Source organism: Monodelphis domestica, chromosome 2 (genome assembly GCF_027887165.1).
Source record: "Monodelphis domestica isolate mMonDom1 chromosome 2, mMonDom1.pri, whole genome shotgun sequence".
In the NCBI taxonomy this organism is placed as follows: domain Eukaryota; kingdom Metazoa; phylum Chordata; class Mammalia; order Didelphimorphia; family Didelphidae; genus Monodelphis; species Monodelphis domestica.
Window position 1 is genome coordinate 422,329,576 of NC_077228.1, and position 23,000 is coordinate 422,352,575.

General features: G+C 38.5%; 1 protein-coding gene across 1 annotated transcript in view; it reads left to right on the forward strand.

Annotated features, from left to right (window-relative positions):
• Nucleotides 1–8,413: 8,413 nt before the first annotated feature.
• Nucleotides 8,414–23,000, forward strand: part of STX11 (syntaxin 11) — a 41,897-nt gene continuing 27,310 nt past the window's right edge. The window contains exon 1 of the mRNA XM_007484678.3: nucleotides 8,414–9,177. The gene's annotated coding sequence lies outside the window, so the exon portion shown is untranslated. The remainder of the gene's footprint in view (nucleotides 9,178–23,000) is intronic.

Consider the following 23,000-nt stretch of genomic DNA (forward strand, 5'->3'; position numbering starts at 1 on the left):
CAAAATTCATCAAACAGATCCAGCTCTTTCATGTCGACATGACAGGGGAAGTCCTATCTGGTGGAGAGACTTCTGATCGCTTCAACATCTCCAATGGCGTGAAGCAAGGCTGTGTCCTCGCTCCGGTACTATTCAACCTATTTTTCACCCAAGTATTACAACATGCTGTGATGGATCTAGACCTGGGCGTCTACATCAAATACCGACTGGATGGCTCACTATTTGACCTTCGCCGCCTGACTGCAAAAACAAAGACAACAGAGAGACTCATCCTGGAAACTCTCTTTGCAGATGACTGTACTCTCATGGCCCACCAAGAAAATCATCTCCAAACCATTGTGGACAAGTTCTCCACCGCAACAAAACTGTTTGGCCTGACTATCAGCCTCGGCAAAACAGAGGTGCTGTTTCAACCTGCACCAGGGAGGCCAACTAACCAGCTGTGCATTACAATCAACAGCACGCAGCTTTCTAACTTCAGTACTTTCAAGTACCTGGGCAGCACCATCGCCAACGATGGGTCCCTAGACCACGAGATTAATGCCAGGATCCAAAAGGCCAGCCAGGCACTTGAGCGGCTGCGCTGCAAAGTCCTCCAACACAGAGGTATAAGCACTGTGATGAAGCTCAAAGTGTATAATGCAGTGGTCCTCAGCTCGCTCCTGTACGGTTGTAAAACATGGACACTGTACCGGGAGCACATGAAACAGCTGGAGCAATTCCACCAACGCTCCCTCCGGTCAATCATGAGGATCCGATGGCAGGACCACATCACCAACCAGGAAGTCCTCGACAGAGCCAACTCCACCAGCATTGAAGTCATGGTCCTCAAAACCCAGCTACGATGGTCTGGACACGTCATCCGCATGATCCCACAGCGAATACCAAGACAGGTATTCTATGGTGAACTGTCAGCTGGACTCAGGAAACAAGGCTGACCAAAGAAAAGATTCAAGGATCAGCTAAAGTCCAACTTGAAGTGGGCTGGCATTACACCAAAGCAACTAGAACTCGCTGCCTCTGACAGAAGCAGCTGGTGAACCCACATTAACCATGCCACCACCACCTTTGAAGATGAGCGACGTCGACGTCTTGATGCTGCGCGTGAATGCTGACACCAGGCCACAACCGCACCTCCCGTAACAACTGGCGCCCCATGCCCCATGTGCCACAAACTGTGCGCCTCAGCCTTTGGACTTCAAAGCCACATGAGGGTACACCATAGATGAAACTGCACAAAGACAATAGTCATTCTCCATCACCAAGAGACTACCACTACTACTACCAGTCATCCTGACTTTTGTCTTGCCATTCCACTTCTAGCCTTTCTTTTTAAAATTGTCACAGGGTAGACAGTGTGTTTTCTTTTATATTTCTTTCCCACATTACATGTGGATGTGATTTTAATCATCCTTTTCTGACGTTTTGTGATCCATGTACTCTCTCTCCCTCCCATTCCTCCTCCCTTGTCACCCGAGTTTGATGACTTTGGAAGAGAGAGTGAAGCCTATGTCTTTGTGCAACTCTGCCTCACTTAAATCCAAGTCATGCTCAAGTCCAGACATCACCTCATGATATAATTGGCTTTCTGAAATGAAGGACTAACAACAACGTCTAGATGCCACATGGTGTTCTGAAGGGGAGCTCCCCTCAAAGCCAAGAAGACCTGGGTTCATATCATGCCTCTGACCCATACTGGCTATGTGTCCTTTGACAAGTCATTTAACTTATAAGTGCTCTAGAGAGCTCTAGGATAACAACCTGGAGACAATGTACCTACATGCACTGACAGGAGCTTCCTCAACTAAAAATTCTTTCTACATATGAAATCACAGGACCAGTTTATTCCACACCTTCCTGCTTCAAAACAGGTCTTAGCTTAAACTGTCCCATTCACACAGCTATGTTTCATCTTTAAAGATCTCCAGGAAAAAGGATTCCACAGCCTAGTTTATCAACCAATTCCCAATGCTACCCAATTGCTTATAATTCAAGGCAGCATGTGTTAGTGTTTGTCAGTAAAGGGAAGAATAAAATTAATGAGAGAAGGAGAATGTAGAAAAAAGGGGGAAAAGGAAGTATAGATTTGAGGAAAGATTATTGTGATAGTAACTCTCTTCGGGCTATTCAGTACCTGACTTCCATCTTCTCCACCCCAACCCCTGCTCCCTTCCAACACCCTGACCTCCCAGTTCTCATTCCTCTCCTAACTGCTTTCACTAGGATACTTCAAACCACACACAGGAACAGGTGTGGTCATACCAAATACCTACCTCCCTCCCTCGACCTCCACACCCTAACTCAACTGAATCTGCCTTAGATGCTAGAATTCCTTGTAATTGCTCTGAGGGGAGATAAAAAAAAAAAGAGTAGGAGTCAGTCAGTGGCATGTCATAACAATAGTTCACTGTTGTATAGTGCTTTAATGTTTACAAAGCACTTTACAGATAATTTCATTTGACCCTTATAATAGTCCTGTAAGTTAGGTATTTTCAAACTAGGAAACAACAGATGAAAGAGGCTGAGAAATTCATCTGGGGCCACACAGCCAATAGAGCTTCCTAACTCTAGGTCCAGGGTTTGTTCTTCCCACAAAGCCAAAGAGTACCTTGTGGGCATTCAGCACTAACTATACTACCTTGTAGACAGTAGGCACTTAACAAATGTTTATTATGTGGATAAATGAATGAACGCTACAATAAACCAATGGCATGGGTGTATTTTTCTCATTTTGAATAAGTTAGTAAACATTTATTAAGCACCTATTATTTTTCAGGTCCTGTGCTAAGTACAAGAAATACAAAGAAAGGCAAAAGGTAGTCCTTGCTGTCTAAGAGCTCATCGTTTAATGCAGGAGACAACAAGCTAACCAAGAAGTGACATGTTATACACAAGATAAGTAGGAATTAGTCAACAGAGGGAAGGAGATTGGGGGAAAGACGGGATTTGAAGAAAGTTAAAGGAAATCAGGAGATGGGGAAAGTTATTTCAGACACAGACAGAGACAACCAGTGAAAATGCCTGAAGTTGGATGGTGGAGTGTCTTGTTTTAGGAATAGCAAGGAGGCTGGTGTCACTAGGTAGCAAAATATATGGTGGGATGGAAGATATAAGAAGACTGGAAAGGTTGGGGGATAGCAGATAGGTTGCAAATGTATTTGAATGACAAATCAAGGATTTTATATTTGATCCTGGAGCTGAAAGAGAACCAATAGTTGATTAAATATGATATTTTTTGACCAACAAATGTTTTTAAGACTTCTATGAATATTGACACAAGTTAGCCATAAGCAAAATTTATAAACTTGCATCTAGTTTATATGTGATTTATGTTTTTTATAGTTTCATAAATTTGCATCTAGATGTCAGCCAACTCCTTACTTTCCCACATCCCACTTCTCCAAACAATTGCCAGATCTTATGGCTCATACCTCCACATCTCTTCTATCACTTCTCTTCTCTCTTAAATGGCTACCCTGTAGTACAGGTCCTTGACATCTTTCACCTGAACTCTTTTATGATAGCTCATAACTGGTTTTTCCACCTCAAGACTCTTCCCTTTCTGATCCAACCAGTTCTACACTGTTGCCAAAGTGATGTTTTTCAAGCACAGGTCTGACTATATAAACCCTTGCAAAAACAACTGATCAACAAAGGGCTGAAATTGCTTAATTTTTGTCTTTTTAATCCTCAAAGCCTAGGAAAGTGCCTGGCACATGTTGTAGTAAATACATGAGGCAGCTGGAAAGTGTGGTGTATAGAACACTGGGCCTGGGATCAATCAGACATGAGTTCAAATCAGTTCCTGGGCAAGTTATTTAACCTTTTCTGCCTCAATTTCCTCAACTGTAAAATAGGGATAGTAATAGAACCTATGTTCCCCAAAGTTATGGTGAGGTTCAAACAAGGTTATATTTGTACAGTTTTTAGCATAATGCCTGTCACAGAGTAAGTACTTAATATTTGTTTCCTTCCTTAATAAATGTTTGTTAATAGACTGATTTATTAATAACTATAAGGATGCTAGAAGGAAAGCTTTACACAAAAAGAATACCCCCATAAAAAGATTCAAGGGTGGCAGATTTTAAGTTTATGATAAGTAGAATATTTCCAGTCCAATCCAATAGACATTTAGTAAGCATCTACTATGTGCCTAGTATTGTGCTAAGTGCTGGTAATTAATTACATAAATAAATGAAAAAATAGTTTCTACCCTAAAGAAGTTTACAATTTGATCTCATTTGCCTGATTAAACTCAGGACATGGGAAGATCTATATCTGTAAACAATATGGAATTTTGTGTCCTGGAGTTTATAGTGTAAAATGGAGGCAATGTGACATTTCAAGAAAGAGAATATTTTAAGATGACCTTTCTAAATTTTTTTAAATTTAAATTTAAAAAGCATCATTTCTGTGTTAAAATTGAACCATACAATATTAGAGTTAAAAGAGACTTTAGATATATAGCATATAAGTTCTCCATTTTATAGATGAGGAAAATGGACTCCAGAAAATTATATTTGGAATGGAATAGAATACTCCAGAGTATTGACCTTGCTTTATTTCAATGATTGTCATTAGCCTGAGAAAGTTTCTATGATCTTAGTAAATAGTCTCAACTTAAACATATATTAGTGTGAATGGAAAGAAAGGGCCTAAACAAGAGGTTTCATACCAAAATAAAAAGCATTTAATGGAATTAATAAAATATGAATTAAAACAAATTATTAGTTATTGAATTTATCATATCAATGATTAAATATTGATAAATAAAACTTTATAAAAGATATTAATAATATTTAATAAATGTTCCTAATGGAGAAATAATATGGTTTCAAAAATTTCTCTGGCCACTATGACACAACACAAATCATTTAGGCAGTTGGGTGCAATGTAGAGCATTGGACTTTTAAGTCTGGGAAACCTGAGTTTAAATTCCTCCTCAGACACTTATTAGCTATGTGATCTGGAGTAAATCACTTAACAATTGTCTCAGTCTTGACTTCCTCATCTATAAAATAGAGATAACAAGAGTATTTAGCTCACAGGGTTGTTCTGAGACTCAGATGAGATAATATGTAAGTCACTTTGCATTCTTTAAGATGCTATGTAAATATTAACTTTTGCTATTTTTAGCTATTAGAAGTTGTCTATTATTTCTGGAATGACCTCTAGACTCTTCTTGAGACATTTTCTCTTTTGTCCTCATTTTTGGCTGGATATGCCAAGATAAGAGAATGTCTGCTCTGTCGGTCTGTATGCTAAGCACACAGCACAGTTTCAGGCCCAGAGGGGAGCTTATAATTATGCTCAGATGAAAAGGAAGGCTTATGGATGGTAGACTGTCAGTTAGATTCTGTCCAAGGATAGACAAGGAGGGAAAACCACCTGAATACAGTATACATTGGGATGAAATGAGGGATGTTTGTTGAATTAATTGAATTAATGCAGAAATGAAAAATTCTAAAGAGCAAAGGGGTCATATGAAAAGACCACATTTTGCTAGAGGGTAGAGGCCTATTTATTTTCTTTTTAGGAGTCTCGATGTCTTCCTAAAAAAGAAGTGAATTTTTTTAGATATTAGATGGGATTTAATTCTCCTTCATCCTCTGAGCTAGTTAATATGACCATAGAAAATATGGGACATATAATAAAGGTAAGTCAGTATTAGTATACCAATGAAGGACAAAATCTTGACTGCTAACCAGTTGCCCCTTTACAGAAGTAGGAAAAAAGTTATCTGAATTGGAAGGGGAATCTGGCCATTGTTTGGGAAAAGATTGGCCAGACTTCAAAAGGATCTTAAAAGTTAAGTTTGACAGTCAATCAACCAGTCAATCAATCAACATTTATTAAGTGTCTACTGTGTAGACATTGTGCTAAGAGCCTGAGATATAAAAAGGGGCAAAAGACATCTTCTGCCTTCAAGGAACTAACAATCTCCAATGGGGGAGACAATATACAAACAAACTATATCCAGGATAAATAGGAAATAATTAACACAAGAAGGCAATAGAATTAAGAGGGGTTGAAAAAAGCTTCCAGTAGAAGATGGGATTTTAGTTGAGACTAAGGAAATCCAGAAAAAGTTTGAGATAAGAGCATTTGAGGTAAGAAAGAGCTTTGTGGGGTGGAACCCTTGTACTTCTCTTAGATGGCAGTAGGGAGGGAGGGAGATCTCCTTTCTCTTCTCTTCTCTTTCCTCCTCTCCTCTCCTGTCTTTCTTCGGCCATCAGCCATGTAGTCTTACAGTAGAGCTATTATCTCCTCAGTTGAAAACAATCCTTCCCTCAGGGAGAAGGTTCAAGATATAGTTAAGACACCATCTATCAGAAAGCAGAGCCATACAGCCTAGGAGACACAAGTACAGAGAAGAGCAGCATTCCATTCAGGAAACAGCTCCAAGGAATAAAAGCTGTGGCTACAGAGAAGAGATTTAAGAGAAAACTAGCCCATGTCAATCCAGTGATCTGCTGATTGATTGCTATCTCCAATGATGAGGAAAGGAAAGCCGTCCACAAAAAGGATATCATGCCCAAAGAACTGAACTGAATGCTTCACCCAGGAGAAACACTGTACTCCATGGGGAGCAACAGGAGAGCATTAAAAGAAAGGATGTTAGGGCCCTGAAGCATTGGAGTTGTGAGTTGCCTTGGCTATAAAAGGTTCCCTATATAGGAACCTCTCTATCGATGTACTTTGTACCTTCTCTTTCTACTGAGGTGTATGTATTTGTGGGAGAGAATATCCCCAGTTTATGAGAAGAAGGCTGTATAGCTTCTATTTTTACTATTCTACCTTACTAATAATACATTTGCTTTGAGTTAGCTGGTGGCACAATGGAAAGGATCTGGGTCTAGAGTTAGGAAAATGTGAGTTCAAATCCAGCCTCAGACACTTATTATTTCTGTGACCTTGGACAAGTCATTTAAACTGTTTGCCTCAATTTCCTCAGTACTAAATTGAAGGTCATGAAAGTACCTACTTTCCAGGGTTGTTGTGAGGCTCAAATTAACAAATAATTGTAAAGCACTTAGCAAAATGCCTAGCACATTATTATAACTATAAATTATGCAAAGTGCTATATACATGTTTGTTAGTATTATTACTTTTATTGTTAAAGGTAAACATACTTATTGTGGCTTCAGAGCAAGTTTTAGGAATAGGAATCTAGCCAGAACCCTTTAATCCTAGGGCAGTAACTATTCTCTGGGGCACTCAACCCAATTCAGGAGTCTGAGTGAGAGGATAAGTCCTGGGGTGCTACATTTGCAAGTAGCTAGCAATCCAATATGGCTGTGTATATCAAGATACCTAAACAGCTGACAATTATATAGGGCTCTAAGATTTACATAGTGCTTTAAAGTCATTATCTTTATTTTGAGATGTCAGGAAAGTAATGCAGATATTACTAAATTTATTTTTTTATTTACTATTTTATTTATATCTAATCTATTTATTTAAGGAAGAACCTGAGGCCTAGAGTCATTAAACAATTTGTCTCAGAGAAGGTCTCTCCTGACCCCAAATCTGTTGCTTTTTCTGATACACTCATCTTTCATACTAAATATCAATCTCATCTCCTGCTGAATGTCTTTTCTCACCCAGGTCCCCTCCCCCCAAATAAAATTAGTTTTCATCTCTCTAGGATGAAAACTATCTCTGTTGAGGGGGAGGGAGTGAAAAAATGTATAGCTCCTATTAACAGTAACAAGATGTAATGGAAAATTCACTGTATTTGGAATCTTAAGACAGGGCTGGTTTCAAGTTTCAACTGTGCTCATTCACTAGTTATGTGCCCTTAAGGAAAATGACTTAACTTTTCCGGATTCCACCTTTTCATCAGTAAAATAAAAGATGTTGGATGAGGTCAAAGGTTTCTAGACCCAGAAGTGGAAGGGCCTCTCCAGCAGGGGTGCTGTAGAGTCTCCTCCAGGTTCCAAGAGCCAATTGTTAAATTTTCATTAGGAGCATTTGCAGCAAATCAGGTCTTGGCTTACTGTTATGCTGATTGTCTAGATTTTAAAAAGTGATGGAAATGTTAATAATACATATTCATCTTAAAATTGTGTCTTGCGAATATATCCCCCCTAGACATCTAGTTAAATATTTACCAGCTCTCAGTGATATGAAAGTAACATACATGTAATGAACATAACTTTCGATGAAAAGACCATCACGGTAGAGGCTGGAGGAGGACAAAGAGCAGATAATTACGCGGTCTGGGAGATGTGGGGACGCCAAGGCCAAGAAAGCACTCTTCTTAAAGGCTAGACTGCAGTCAGGAATTCTACAGTACCTTGACAGGACAGCTGGCTGAAGACTGGGGCTAAGTTTATCCTCGAGCCAATTTCAAACTCACCGCGCCCTCTGCAGGACCCTGCTAGGGGCTGGCCCTTCGCTGTCACCACCCACGCCACTGCTACTCACATCTGTGTGGGTTTCTTCAGTTGCTGGGAAATGAGCTGGACAGTCAATCTCACACTGCACCACGGAGATTCCACGAGGGCTCGGAAAGTCCACCATGACTCCCCCACCCCTAGGGGAGCCTGGTCGTGCTGGAAGGAAACCCTCGCTTAGATACCCACAGAAACACGCCCCTCCAACGCCCTCGGGGCTGGCTCCTCTCCACACTCCTCCTTGTCACACTCCGTCCTCCTTCCGACCTGTCTGGTCCTCCATCCTCTTTCCTCTCGCCTAGTTGGAGAGACCCCCCGGGAGAACAGGATCAGTGTGGGGTCCTTCTCCTTTTCCCCCGTCCCACCTGGGGCTGAGTTGCTGATCTGACGGAAAACAAAAGAAAGAGACGAGGAGGAAAAAATACTCGGGGATCGACTACTTCTTGACCTCTATGGGGCTATAGGGAAGTCGCCATCCCATCTTAGCAAGCGCGCTCCGCCTAGTCCTCTCAGAGGAGGCGTATCGCGGGAGAGTTGCGGGGTTGGGGGAAGGGACAGGGTGGCCCTGTCAAGGTGCCCAACTGTGGCACCTCGTGGGGAGTCAGTCTCTAGTCTGGCAGAGGGCCTGGCAAGTAGAGCCGCACCCAGAAGTGCCAAGATCCCGAGAGCGCAGCGGGAGAACACACTTTTCTAGGCAACAGGTTTCCTACTCGCCCTCTGCATCCAACTTGGAGGGGCGCCTGAGAAGACAGAGAAAAGGCAGCGATTTCAATTCCCGGTTAGTTTTTACCCCTTTTCATATTGCGATTTCTCTCTGATAGTACGTACCCCAGGGGGAAAGAAAACGAAAGCTCTCAGAACTTGTGGATTTGTGGAGGGGGGTGACCACTGGGAGTCACTTTCAGTAGGTAGGAGGAGGGAAGATGCTGGTCCATGGGGTGACTTGTACCAAAAAGAGAAACAGCACTTGACGCACTCTGATCTCTTAAATAGTAAAATACAGTATTATTCCAACTTTATTTTATGCAGAAGGAAGCTCTTTGGGATTTCTAGAGGCATTAATTTCAGCGTATGAGTCTGAGGTGATGGAGTGGAGAGGCCTACATTTATTTTTATTAAAAGGCCACATAAAATGACTCAATCTAGATAAAGAAATTATTAACAAGTTATTCTTATAATGTGCCACTGAAATACTTCATTAACTAAGTTATTTGAAAACTGCTTTAAAATATTAAGGAGACTGAATTTTCTGAGAATTTATGGGAAAGTTCCATTCCATTGATTATTTCTTTAGCTTTCTACTAGGCTAAATATCTTTCCCACTACTTACTCTGTCTTGACAGAGAGTGACAGTGGGACAGGAAGTTAACAGGAAACTGCTGTGGCCTTGAAGCTCCTTCACTAGGCTTTTAGAGGAATGGAGGAGAGATGTTTGTGGTGCCAGGAGTAAGTGCCAGGAGTAAGAGAAGTACAGACTCTCCAGAGACTCACTCTTCCTCCTGGAATAAGTCAAGATCTTCTTTACTTCCTGTGCTTCTTAAGCACTTGTGTAGTTTGGTTTGCTGTTTCTCAGCTCTGGGAGGAGTTGTTATTTCAGGCTGGCTTCTTAAAATGAGTCACTGTGCGATTTAATTATGTGCTTTTGTTAATGAACTTTGGAAAAACTAGACTTGCTTTGAGCATATTTCAAAATAAGACTACAGATATGTTACATACACTGTAGACTTGGGATGAGTTGTATAGAAAGTGACAATTCAGGCTTTCATTTCCTTTGGAAAGTGGCTGTTGGTACTTTCTGTCAGAGTGAACTAAGATAACTAATAAATAATCATAAGCTCTACCACACACATACCCAAAAGAAAATTCATCTCATCCTTATTTCACCATTTTGTTTGCTTTTGGATAGTGCTAATATATCCCTTGAGATGATGTTAATCTTTAGGTTTCTCAAGTGTCCCTCTACATGTCTGTCCACAGTACTGTCATTGTATAATAACTGGTACCTAAGCCAAGGGACAATTTCAGGAGCAGGAGCTATGCATCAAAGTTCTTATACCCACAGTACCTCACATTTTAGCAAGCTTGAAGTCTTCATTGCTTTTGAATGGTAAAATTCTGGATGAAAACCAAAGGCCAGCATTTATCATCAAAAGTGGGAAAAGGAAAGAGAGAGTCTTTCTGAAAGAAGGAAACTGTAGTCAATGGAGGAACTATGGTGATACCACTGAAATTACCACAGAATTGGCAGATGGCATGGTCTATATCAGTGCTCACATGTGTAGAAAGGTGATTGGGGTGGAAATATCTTAAACAACAGTGGTAAAATCACAGACACTTTTTTTAAATATAAGCCTCATCTTTATGAAAGTCAAGAATTTCATTTGAAGAGTAAAGGTTTTAAAAGATATTTAATTATCTAGATTCATATTATTTTCTATTTTTAAATCAATTCCTTAGGGAAGCTAGGGAATAATAGTTACTTCTAATTACAATTCTATTTTGAAGAAAGTAATAATACATGAATGGCATAATGGTTTTTATATACCTCTATGCTGGGATGACTTCCTAAACAGTCAGGAATAGAGATTAGTTATCATTGTATCTTCCTCAATGCCTACCATAGAAGTGTACACATAATAGGAAATTAATAAAAGGTTGAATTTATGAATAAATAAATGAGTTAATTAATTCATCTAATTCCTAACTTAAAATTGATATTAAACTATGATAGATTTCTCCCCATTGATGTATGGGAAGCCAGATGATGAGAAACCCCTCTAGTTAGTTCAGATTAACTAGACTATCCTTCATCTCAATTCCTATGCCAGAACCAGGCACTTATTCATTTTTCCTGCATAGGAATAGCGTATTCTACAAAGTGATAAAATTAGAGACATATGTTCCACCGCGTTGTTATTTTAAATAGCAGGATGAGTATTTTTTGATGAACAAGATTCATTAGTTTGTTATTTTAGTTCTTTCACAGCATGTGCTATAGTAGCTTTAAAAAATATCCTCAGGCTCATAGTTATGGTTCCTTTATGAATACAACAGAATCTTGACTCTTTGTAGATAATCTTAGTAAAATTATGCCTGCTTGTTATAATACACAACACTCGAGGTGTTGTGTCAGTGATGTCCTAATTGTTCTAACCTGCTTTATGCCTCTCCCCACTCCAAACTATCCTCCATCTAAGCTCGTATCTGACCCTCCCACTGCCCTCCTCCTCAGTAAACTCTGGAGGTTCTTTATTGCCTCTGGGATAAAAAATAAAATCTTGTTCGGCTTTGAAAAACCTTTGATAACTTGAGTCCAACCTATCTTTCTAGTCTCATTATATATTACCCTCCTTCCTGCCCTTTACAATCCTGCTAAACAGGCCTTCTTTCTGTTCCTCACACATAACATTCCAACTTTCATTGCTCTTTCTGTCTTTGCACTAACTGCCACTCATGCCTGGAATGGAGTTCCTCCTCATCTCTACCTCCTTGAATCCCTCACAATCTTGAAAGTGCAGCTCGATTTGTTACTTTATATTGGAAGCCTTTCCTGATTTCCCTTTCCCCCAACTAGTCTGTTCTCTTCCAAATGGCCCTATATTTAACTACCTTGTGTTTATTTTATATATAATGATAGATAGATAGATTGATTGATTGATGATAGATAGATAGATATAGACAGACAAATAGGCAGGCAGACAGATAGTCCCTTGATAGAATGGAAGTTCCTCAAGAGTAGGGACTATTTAATTTTCTGGTTTTTCATTCCCATTATATAGGACAGTCCCTGGGGTATAGTAGGTATTTTATAAATTGATTATATCAGCCAACATACTGTTGTTTTGCTAGTTGTCTTGTTATATGGGTCCTGTTAACTGAATTTTCCATCATTACGTGCTTTTAGCAGTTGTCAGTGGTAAACATCCTATCTTGATAATTGGGGAAAAAACCTTCCAAATTTATTACCATTTTGAATCAAAAAAAATTTTTTTGTCATTTAAAAACTATACTAAACATATTCCATTATTCTCTTTTCCCTTTCTCCTCCCCATTTCTACCAAATGGCCAGATATTGCAGGTACCTTCAGAAAAACACTTTCTCCAAAGCACATCTCCACCCTTTACTTTCAATCTTTCCCTTGCCTTCCCCAAAAATATGCAGTACTTTCAGAATACTGATTCTGCCACATGTCTATTCTGTGAACAAAACTGAATATAGATATTCCTAAATGTTGAAACATTATTTTACTCCATGTGATTGGGGGTGGAAATATATGAGGAAGGAGACAAAGAGAACTTTACCTTAATTTTTATGTAACTAATCTTGGTTAGTTTATTCTGGGCAAATACTATGCAACTCAATTTCTTCATCTAAACTTGTTCTTGATTCATTTGTGGATTTTGTCTTCTGAGTTAGTTATCCTCAGTCTTCTTGAGTTTTTGTGGGATAGAGTAATATTCTTCTTTCCAGGTCTATTTTTATAGGTTGACATATAACCTACTATAGATGTAACTCCTTAGATTTTTATTATACATCTTTTAATTTCTTTGTGTGGTAATCATATATTTAGACTCATATTTTGCTACTAGTTGGTTATGTACAGTTTTCAAGAGCTTGTTGGGCACTAGGCAGATAGAGGAACACAAAATTATAAAATAATAGACCCATAGAATCTCAAGGTAGGGATAAACTTATATCATCTGGTCCAGAAGTTTAAAAATGTTTTTGTCTTTGTCCCTTTTGGCAGTTTGATAAAGCCTATAGATCCCTTCTCAGAATGTCTTTAAAAATATAAAATACCATACCAAAGATTAAAAAGGAAATTAATTATATTGATTTTATTTATAATTTTTCTCTATCCAGAACACAGATCCGTTGAAATCTATCCCAGGTTAAGACTCACGCTCTGTCTAACCATTATCTTATATATGTCTCTTCAAATCATCTCTAATAAGTGACTGTCCAGTTGTTATAACATTTTTTAGGCTGCTCTAATAGTTAGAAAGGTCACCCTTACACTAAGCCAAGATCTGCCTCCCCATTACTTCCACTCATTGGTCTCTTTGGATTACACTTTCTGAATACTTGAAATGGTTATATTATATCTCCCCTCCATTTTTTCTTTTCCAAGCCAAGTAGCCCAACTTTCTTCTCATCATTTTCATATGACATTGTTTTTTGTCCTCTTACTGCCTTGATCTTCCTCCTCTAGAAAGATTCCAATTTATTTACATCCATCACAAAGTATGTCAGCTGCAACTCACGCATGCTTCATTCTTCTGTTCAAAAAAACTCCAGTGGCTCCCTATTGTGTTTGGGATCATATACAAACTCCTGTGCTTAGCATCTGAAGCTCATGCATGGAATGCACTTCCTCCTCATCTTACCTCATAGAATTCCTCAAATTCTTCAAAGTGCAGCTCAAACATTACTTTATATGGGAAGCCTTTCCTGATTCCCTTTTCCTGCAACAACTAGTCTGCTCACAAACTGGCTATAGCCTACTTCTACAACTTTATTATACATTCCTCCTCCAAGCACTCCATAGTTCAGTTAAATCAACCGATATAGGTGACATTTCTTCTCCTTTTTCTGTGTACAAACTGTCTTGTCTCCCATAACTAGAATATATTTCGTCCTCATCTCTACCTCTTAGAATCACTAGCATCCTTCAGAGTTTAGTTCATGCATCACCTCCTAAATGAGGGTTTAAATATATATACATATGAACATAGTGTACATATTCTAGGTAATGTGGTGAATAAACACTAGTCTTAGAAACAAAAAAATCAGATCCTGTCTCAAAGACAAATTACTTGTGTGACTCTAGATAAGTAATTTAAACTCTCATATCCTTAGTTTCATCAGGTATAAAATGGGGAACTAATACCTACCTCACAAGGTTATTGTGGAGGACAACTGAGAATTTATATATATAATATATATAACACATACACACATATACATACATATATGAAACTTTACAAAATGATACATAAATATTAACTATTATAATTCCTCAAGTTGCTAGTCTCTCCTCCAACTCTGCAATCACCTTTTTTTTTTGCTCCCTCTATAATTTGTATAAGAGTTGCCTAGAGTGCTAAGAGGTGAAATGACTTGCTGTATATATTTTATATTTACTTATCTAATAATTAATGCATGCTATTAGCTCTTTAAGCTGGGGTGCTTTGCAATTCCCCTCTCCACTGGATCCTTCTCACTGAATCTATAAATGCAGTGACTAGTTTCAGCTCTGAAAAAGCCTGACCTTTAATAACAGGGGCTAGCCTCTTTTCCTCACACATTTTGGGTTATAACATCTCCACACTGGCAACCCTGGGAAATCACTAACTGCTTAGGCTTGGCTTATGTTTAGCATCTCCCCAAAGTGGGGAGTAGAATATTCACTCTGGGAGGTAAATAAGGTATGGGAAAGGTATTTATTTTCTTCCACAAAGGAAATGTTTAATGTGAAATGCTTTCACCAATACAAATCAACAGAAAAGCTGTTTAGTGGTCATTATTTATTGTTCAACTCAGTTGGAAGGCTTTTTGTCTACTCTGCTGGAGAGTTGAGAATGATACATAAGCACATGAAATAGCTTGCAGGCCTGCTGAATCAGCATTTTATATTTCCCTTCACCCTATTTTGTGCCCCCTTCAAGACATTCTGGCAAACAAGCCAGTGCTTGGACTCTGTCCTCTTGGGTATGATGGATGATCAATGTACATTGATTGAATTAGACTGAATTGTCTAAGTATGAAGAGGAATAATTACTCAGATTGAGTTTCTAGTTTCAGACCTGTTTTTTGGCATGGAAGAATTATGCGAGTTGGATTATCTGAGGGAAGAAAGTTTTATATCCTGGTCATCCTTAACTTTTCTAGGAAAAAAAGAGAGGAACCTTTTCTGAGACTTCATATAATAATGAGATGCTAACTGAATGCCTCTGTAGAGGAAGAGAGAAAAGGAAAAAGAGAGAAAAAGAGCAGAGAAGAGGAAAAACATTAACTAGCAATTTCTGTACCAAGAAAGGGGATGTAGTGATTGGAAAGTGTCCTTCAAGCATTTGAAAATATAGTGGTGAAGGAATGCTGAAGGTAGGAGGAAGTAATCTTGGGATGAAACCACTAATTTCTGCTGCTTTAGGGTTGGAACAGGCAGGAGAGGAAGTGCTTTTTTTGTTAGCACTCTCTAAATTCATTGCACTGGGTAAAATTCCCTATTTTTGACTGATAGAAGTGAAATTGACTAATAGAAGTGAAAGTGATAGAAGTAAAAGTGCACTTAAATGCAACTTTAAGGGAATGAGGAAGGTGGTCTCATTTAAAAGCAAAAACAAATGCTCAAAAATGAAAAGAATATATACAATCTGCCTAGGTGAAATGGATGATAAAAGCTTTTCTTAGAAAGCAGCTGCAGATGGGGACAAGTTAGAAGTCTCCCCAGTAAGATCAGGAGTGAAGCAAGGATGCTCATTATCACCTCTATTACATTGCACTAGAAATACTAGCAGTAGCAATTAGAGAAGAAAAAGAAATTGAAGGATTTAAAGTAGGCAATGAGGAAACTAAACTATCATTCTTTGCAGATGATATGATGACATACTTAAAGAATCACAGAAAATCAACTAAAAGGCTAGTGGAAATAATGAACAACTTTAGCAAAGATACAGGGTACAAGATAAACCCACATAAATCATCAGCATTTCTGTATATTTACAACAAAACTCAGCAGCAGGAGTCAGAAAGAGAAACTCCATTTAAAATCACTCTAGACAATATAAAATATTTAGGAATCTATCTGCCAAGACAAATGGGAATTATATGAAAACAACTACAAAACACTTTTCACACAATTAAAACTAGATCTAAATAATTGGAAAGGAACTTCATGGTTTTTTTTTTTTTTGATGGACTTAAAATAATCACAGCTTAGAATCAAAGATTTCTTGATGGATACTTACATATTATTCACCATCTTGAAACATTACATAGTAGAAAAGGTACTAAAGTTGGGAATAAAATGAGACAAGTTAAAACTCCTAGCTCTGCTACTTACTAACTTTATTTCCTTTGAGAAAGGGGAAGGAGATTTATTCATCAGCCAAAAAAACTTAAGGCCTTGTTTTTTGCACAGAAATGTATTCTAATTTTTGCTGTTAAATAGGTTAGACAAGATATGGTCCACACATTCTAGGGAGATAAGGCATAAATATGGTTAGCTATAGTAGGCAACATTTCATGATTACTATGTTATATAAGTACAAAACAAAGTGGAAGTCAGGGCCATTCCACTATTAGGGAAGTATTAAGAAAAATTTCCATGTCTGATATATACACACACAATATATTGTGTGTGTATATATATACACACATATATATTTATGCATGTTTATAAACATAAACACCCTTTTCTGTTCCCTTCTTAAATTTAAATTTTTTAATGAGCTCATCACATTTTTTTTGTTTTGTTTAGTAGTAAAATAAACAAAGCTGCTCTAAAATTAGTTTCTGAATTAAAGCTGACCCTATAGAATATTTCCAATTAGACAAAGTCTTCCTGTGACCCTTTGATTGTCAAAAATCCCTTACTTTGGTTGTCATTCTTGGGCCTGCCCTCCTTGCTCAGTATCCCAACCTGTAGACTTGTCTCTTCATTTTCTTCTATTAAAAATTGCCTCTGTATGAATCCCCCAAGTTCTTGCTCTCTACTTTCTTAAATGACTGCTAGTGATAAACTAATCCCTGCTTAAGCTTGTGACTAATTGTGTTAACTCTCTTAAGTATTTCCATTTTAACAGAGGGTTCCTGAAGACCACAAATCCATCAATCTAAATATTGAATTACTAAAGGGTAGAATATTAGGCTTGGTAGTAGGCTAGTGTTGGGGTGACCTAGGGAGCTGGGAAGGTTTGTAAGCCTATCAATCATATAGATATTAGCATCTATATGACTGCCTATTCTTGCCTACTTGTAAGATGGGCAAAGAGGTTGATTAACAATCACTTTTAACCTGATCAACAAAGACTGTTTAATCTATGTTATTCTAACCTAAACCTTTTGTAGCTGTTCTTCCTTTGTTTTTTAGTCATATCTAACTCTTCATGACCTCATCTGGGGTTTTCATGGCAAAGATATTGGAGTGGTTTGTCATTTCCTTCTCCAGCTCATTTTAAAGATGAGGAAATTGATACAAACAGGGTTAAGTGACTTACCCAAGACCACATTGTAATAAGCATCTAGGGCTGGATTTGAACTCAAGTCTTCCTAACTCTAGCCCAGGCACTCTACTGTGTCCCTTGGCTGATCTTTTTCACTGAATCCTTGTCTTCCTGGAAACTAGAAGTGAGACTTTCCTCAAGGTTCTGTCCTTAGTCTTTTCTTCTTGGGCTATAATGTCTTTTTTAGCACTCATTCATTCCCCCCCCCCCCTTTTTTAAACCCTTACCTTCCATCTTGGAGTCAATACTGTGTATTGGCTCCAAGGCAGAAAGAGTGGTAAGGGCTAGGCAATGGGGGTCAAGTGACTTGCTCAGGATCACACAGCTGGGAAACGTCTGAGGTCAGATTTGAACCTAGGACCTCCCATCTCTAGGCCTGATTCTCAATCCACTGAGCTACCCAGCTGTCCCCAGCACTCATTCATTCCCATGACTTCAACTACAAACACAGACTTAACCAAATTAACTTCTTTTAAAAAGTCTTCACTGATAAAATACAAAATCCTTCACCTGGCAGTTAAAGGCATTTTTAAAGGTAGCTTCCACCTACCTTTTAATCTTATTTTCATAGTATTCCACTTCACATATTTTCCATTACAGCCAAACAGTCCTGCAAGCTGTTCCCTGGACATTGTCACTTATTCACCTTTACCTGGGCTAACCCCATGCCTAGAGTGCACTCTGTTTTCACCTCTATCTGTTGGACTCCCTAGCTTCCCTCCAAACCCAGTTTAACTGTCACTTCCTATGGAAGCCCTTTCCTGATCCACCCCAGTTGGTAGAAGTCTTTCTTTCTATTGAAATTACTTTGTATAACTTTGTTTTCTCTTTCCTGAGAATAGCTTGTATCCTCTGAGTAGAATACAAACACATTGAGGGCAGAAGCTGGGCTGTGTGTTATATTTTCATATCTTTAATGCCTCGCACAGAATTTTGTACAACTTAGACATTTTTTAAACCCATACCTTCTGTTATAGTATCAGTTCTAAGACAGAAGAATGCTTTGCTTTTAATGTGTTGGTGGAGGTAATTTGGCTATATGCATTCAAATATTCAACACAGCAAATGCAAAGTACTGGCTTGCAAATATCTTGCAGGTCTGAAAAGCTTGTGTAAATTGAACTTATTTTACTAATTGGAAAAAAATCTGGAAAAAGACTCAAAGCCAAATGGTCTGGATATCTGGCATTTGAATTTAAATGTAGGAAAGTGGAGCTGAAGGTGTGTTGGCCCACATGCAAGTGGAAGCCTCAGTTTTCACCTTGTAATGGAGGAATTAGTTGGTGGTAAAAGGGATAGAGGAGAAATGGACATATCCCCCTAAAAGCAGAATCCAGGAGAGGCAGATGATGTTTAAAGTTGGTCCAGAGATAGAAGCGAGAGCTTGAGTAGTTTCCCCTTCAGCCTTCCCTCCTCAGCTATGGCTGCTCCCCAAACTGGCTCTTGTCTTCCTCTACTACAAATGTCAAGAGCTTTCCTTCTCATGGAGATTTTCTCTCCCTGTCAAGCTGACCCACTCACACTCAAGTCAATTTGGGAAAAGACAACAACCTTTATTCTAAACTAATTCAGTTGGGGAGAACACAGGGAAATGGCTGCAGTGAAATGTTGGTGAGGAAAAAGGGGAACAGTAACCCTATTCTAGCTACCCCTTTTTCCTCCCTCCTCAAGTTGGGGAACCCAGGCCTTGGCAGCCTTGAGCCCCCTGAGACAATCAGGCTTGGCTAGTCCTGGTCTTGGCCCAACCGGCACAGTTCAGATCCAGGGCACCAGGAGCTGTGAGGTAGGCTTGTCAGAGGCATAACACTTTCTTCTCAGGCGGGTCACTTTCAGTTGGGAAATCAGTGGGGGATGGTGATCAGGTACTAAGAGAAAGATTTGAATCTTTCCTCAGGATCCAGTCTTAATAAGACCTTCTCTTTTGGCTGTCTCAAGGCTGAGAGAGCTAACTGCCTCTCAGTCAGAACCTTCTGGCTTCTCAAAATTCCAGACCTCCTGTGGCCCCTGCCCTGACTAGGTGAGAAGATTCAGCAGCATTCAGCTTGTCTCTTTTCTTTGAGTTCAGACCTCTGTCACAACCTGGCCTTTCACAGGGTGTTTCCAGTCTTCCCTTCACTGTTTGGTCTGTGGAATGGGCTTCCTTCTATAGAACCTTTAAGTATAGATGTGGTTCCAAGCTTAAGATCAGTAGAGTGATTCATTGGGAAGAACCTAGCTTGTGCTTTACCTTTAGTCAAAAAAATAAGTCTACCATGTGAAAACTTCAGCTTGTTTTTTCATCTCCATAAGCATTTCAATTATTAATAAAATTAAGTCAAATGTAGAATCAATCAGGCCACAATGTCATGGTAAAACGATTTAACAATATTCAACAAATGCTTTTTTAAGCATTTGCTATGTGCCATGTGCTAATCATTGGGGATTGAAAGGCAGATTCCCCACAAATCCTGTTGTTGGGGAGCTTATGACAAAATGGGGTCCTAGGGATGAGTGGATATGTACATGACGGTAATTAAGGGAAAATGTGGTAAAAGTGAATGTCCAGCAAAGTACTGTTAAAAAAATCTAAAGAGGGAAATCATTTTTGCCAGAAGGGCCAGAAAGTGAGCATAGGATTTTAGACAACTAACCATTTTTGAACTAACACAAACCATAATGCATAAGATGCCCTCTGAGAAGACTTTGGGAGATGGAGATGGCAAATGAGGTGGGGTTGAGCTCATCTCTATGGCCTACCACCAGGGGAGGGGAGGGAAGAGGAAATTTTTTCCAGTTTTATGTTTTATTTAAATCATTATTCTTGCCAACAAGGGACTAAACTCTTTTCTTTTTGTTTTTTTGCTTTTGCCCAAAATGGTACTGTCAGCTCTAAATCCTATGAACTAGCTAACAGAAATGCAATGGCTGAAGATTTCAAGGAGGAATAAGAAAAATTAAAAAAGGGGAAAAGGGGTCTGGTAAATCTCTGTAGGAAAATTTGAAATGGATGGAGTATGTTAATAAATTCTTTGAATTTATTAAAAACATATACAAAAAGGCACTTCCTCAAACTAGCATCTTTAATAAAGCTGAATCTTGGTAAGCTTTTGGCTGCCATTGCAGAAGCTCCTGGATTTTCTAAGGAACCATTTTCAATCCATGCTGCCTTGCTCTGGACTTGTTCTTTCCCAGGGAACTTCACCCCTGGGACTCTGTTCTAGTAGATGTACTTTCACTTATCTTACTTGATACCAGGCTACTATGTCACTTTCATGCCATTTCTAAATCATACTGTGGTACATACACAATGTCCCATCTTCCAACTCTGGTTCATCTTTATCTTGTCTTCTTCTGTTAAAATGTATGCTCATCAATGGTAGGAACTGTCTTAAATTGCTTTTCTTTCTAGGGCTTTTGACAGTGCCTGGCACAAAGTAGGTGTTGAATAAGTATTTTATTATTCATTCTAAATATAGTTTTCTTCATCAATCAATTCCTACATCTAAATAATTTGTGTTAGGTATTTTTTAAATTTAGTCCACATAAAATCAATTGTTTGTGAGAATTTCCATGTAGATACAATTGTAAGTGTAAATGCATTAGTATCATTAAGGGAAATCTGATAGAAGAGTGAATTCCTGAAATAAGTTTGTAATAAAAAATCATGTAACTAACTCATTGACTATTGCTACTAGATTCAGGAACATCAGAAGTACATCCTTCCATGTGAAAAAAATTTTCATCATGTTTTCAAGTAGGTAAAAATCATATAATTATATTATTGTTGGTGTCAAAAAATGAAGTAGGACTTTCTAGTAATTTTCAATTGCTTCTATCTCATTTAGTAGGCATTTCTGGCTTTGGAGTCTTAGCTTCTTTTTGATTTAGATTTAATTTCTCATTAATTTTTCACTTTTTTATTCCCATGTAAATATTATCTTTTATGCTAAACATGCTTCTTATTCCCCCCATGATGATTTTGGTTTATGATGCTCCAATCACCCTCTCATGTTGAAAACCTTAAGGGTAGCCTTAATTTTTCCTCTCTTATACCTCTTGTGGTGGATTAGTTACCAGATCTTATTGATTTTGTTTATGCAACATTTCTCATAATCATCCTCTTCTCAGTCATCATGCTAATGCAGGTCTTCATTACCACTCACTTGAATCCCTGAAATAGCATTCAAAAAAGTCTTATCATCTTCACTCTCTTCCCTTTTAAATCATCCATCATATTACTACCAGGCTAGTCTTCTTTCGTAACAGGTTATATTACATCTCTGCTTACAAATCTTCATTGGTTCCCTGCTATCTCCAGAAATATCACTATTGAAAAGTGATGCCTTGTAGGCATCAATTTGAGGTAGCTAACATTCTATCACAATTGTACAGTTCAAATCCCCACCTTTTGCTGATGTGTATGGAATGAAATGTCAAGCCCAACAGGTTTCTCTTAGCATAAGGACCAGGCATGTGTGGAATCCACTGGAAAATGCTAATCCTCCAGAGCTGGGACAGTCCTGGGCAGATGGCCAGTATAGCTCTTGGGAAGACTGGGGACAAGCAGTAGGCTAGAAATCAGACATTAATTATTATTCATCTACCAGAAGAGGGCAGTTCCAAAGGTTTTTGGAACATCCTTTTTTTTGCTTGCTGAATGGAATTTATAATAGCCTACCAAATATTATGTTTGTCTTTTTATCAAGGCTCTCCAAGAGGGAGCACAATATTGTGAAAAGAGGACTAGATTTGGAGACCTGGGTTTGAATCTGAGCTCTGCCATTTACTCTCTTTGTGGTCTTGGGCAAGACCTGCCTGGGATTAGCTTCCTTGTATGTAAAATGAAGGATGTAAAATGAAAATGTTGAACTGAAGGATCTCTACAATGTCTTTCAGCTCTAAATCCTGCCTCTAAATTGGAGGTTACTATGTGGTACAGTAAATGAAGCAGTGGGCCTGGAATCAGGATAGACCTCGAACACTTTTTGGAGACATCCTATATTAAGTATATGGTACGTACAAGACTGAGGAAGCTATGTGGTGCAGTGGATAGAGTGCAAGGTCTGGAGTCAGGAAGACTTAGCTTCCTGAGTTTGAAACCAGCCTCAGAAATTTACTAACTGTGCCACCCTAGGCAAGTCATTTTGCCTTAGTTTATATGGAAAATGATCTATAGAAGGAAATAGCAAAGCACTCCAGTATCTTTGCCAAGAAAACCCTCAAATGGGGTCACAAAGAATTGGACAACTGAACAATAAATGTAATTTATGTTCTAAGTGGTTGGGGAAACAAAGACAAAAATGAAAAACTGACCTTTCCCTCAAAGACCTAACATTCTACTAGGAAACACAATTTATGAATAGATGAATGAATACAAGATTATTTGAGGAATGA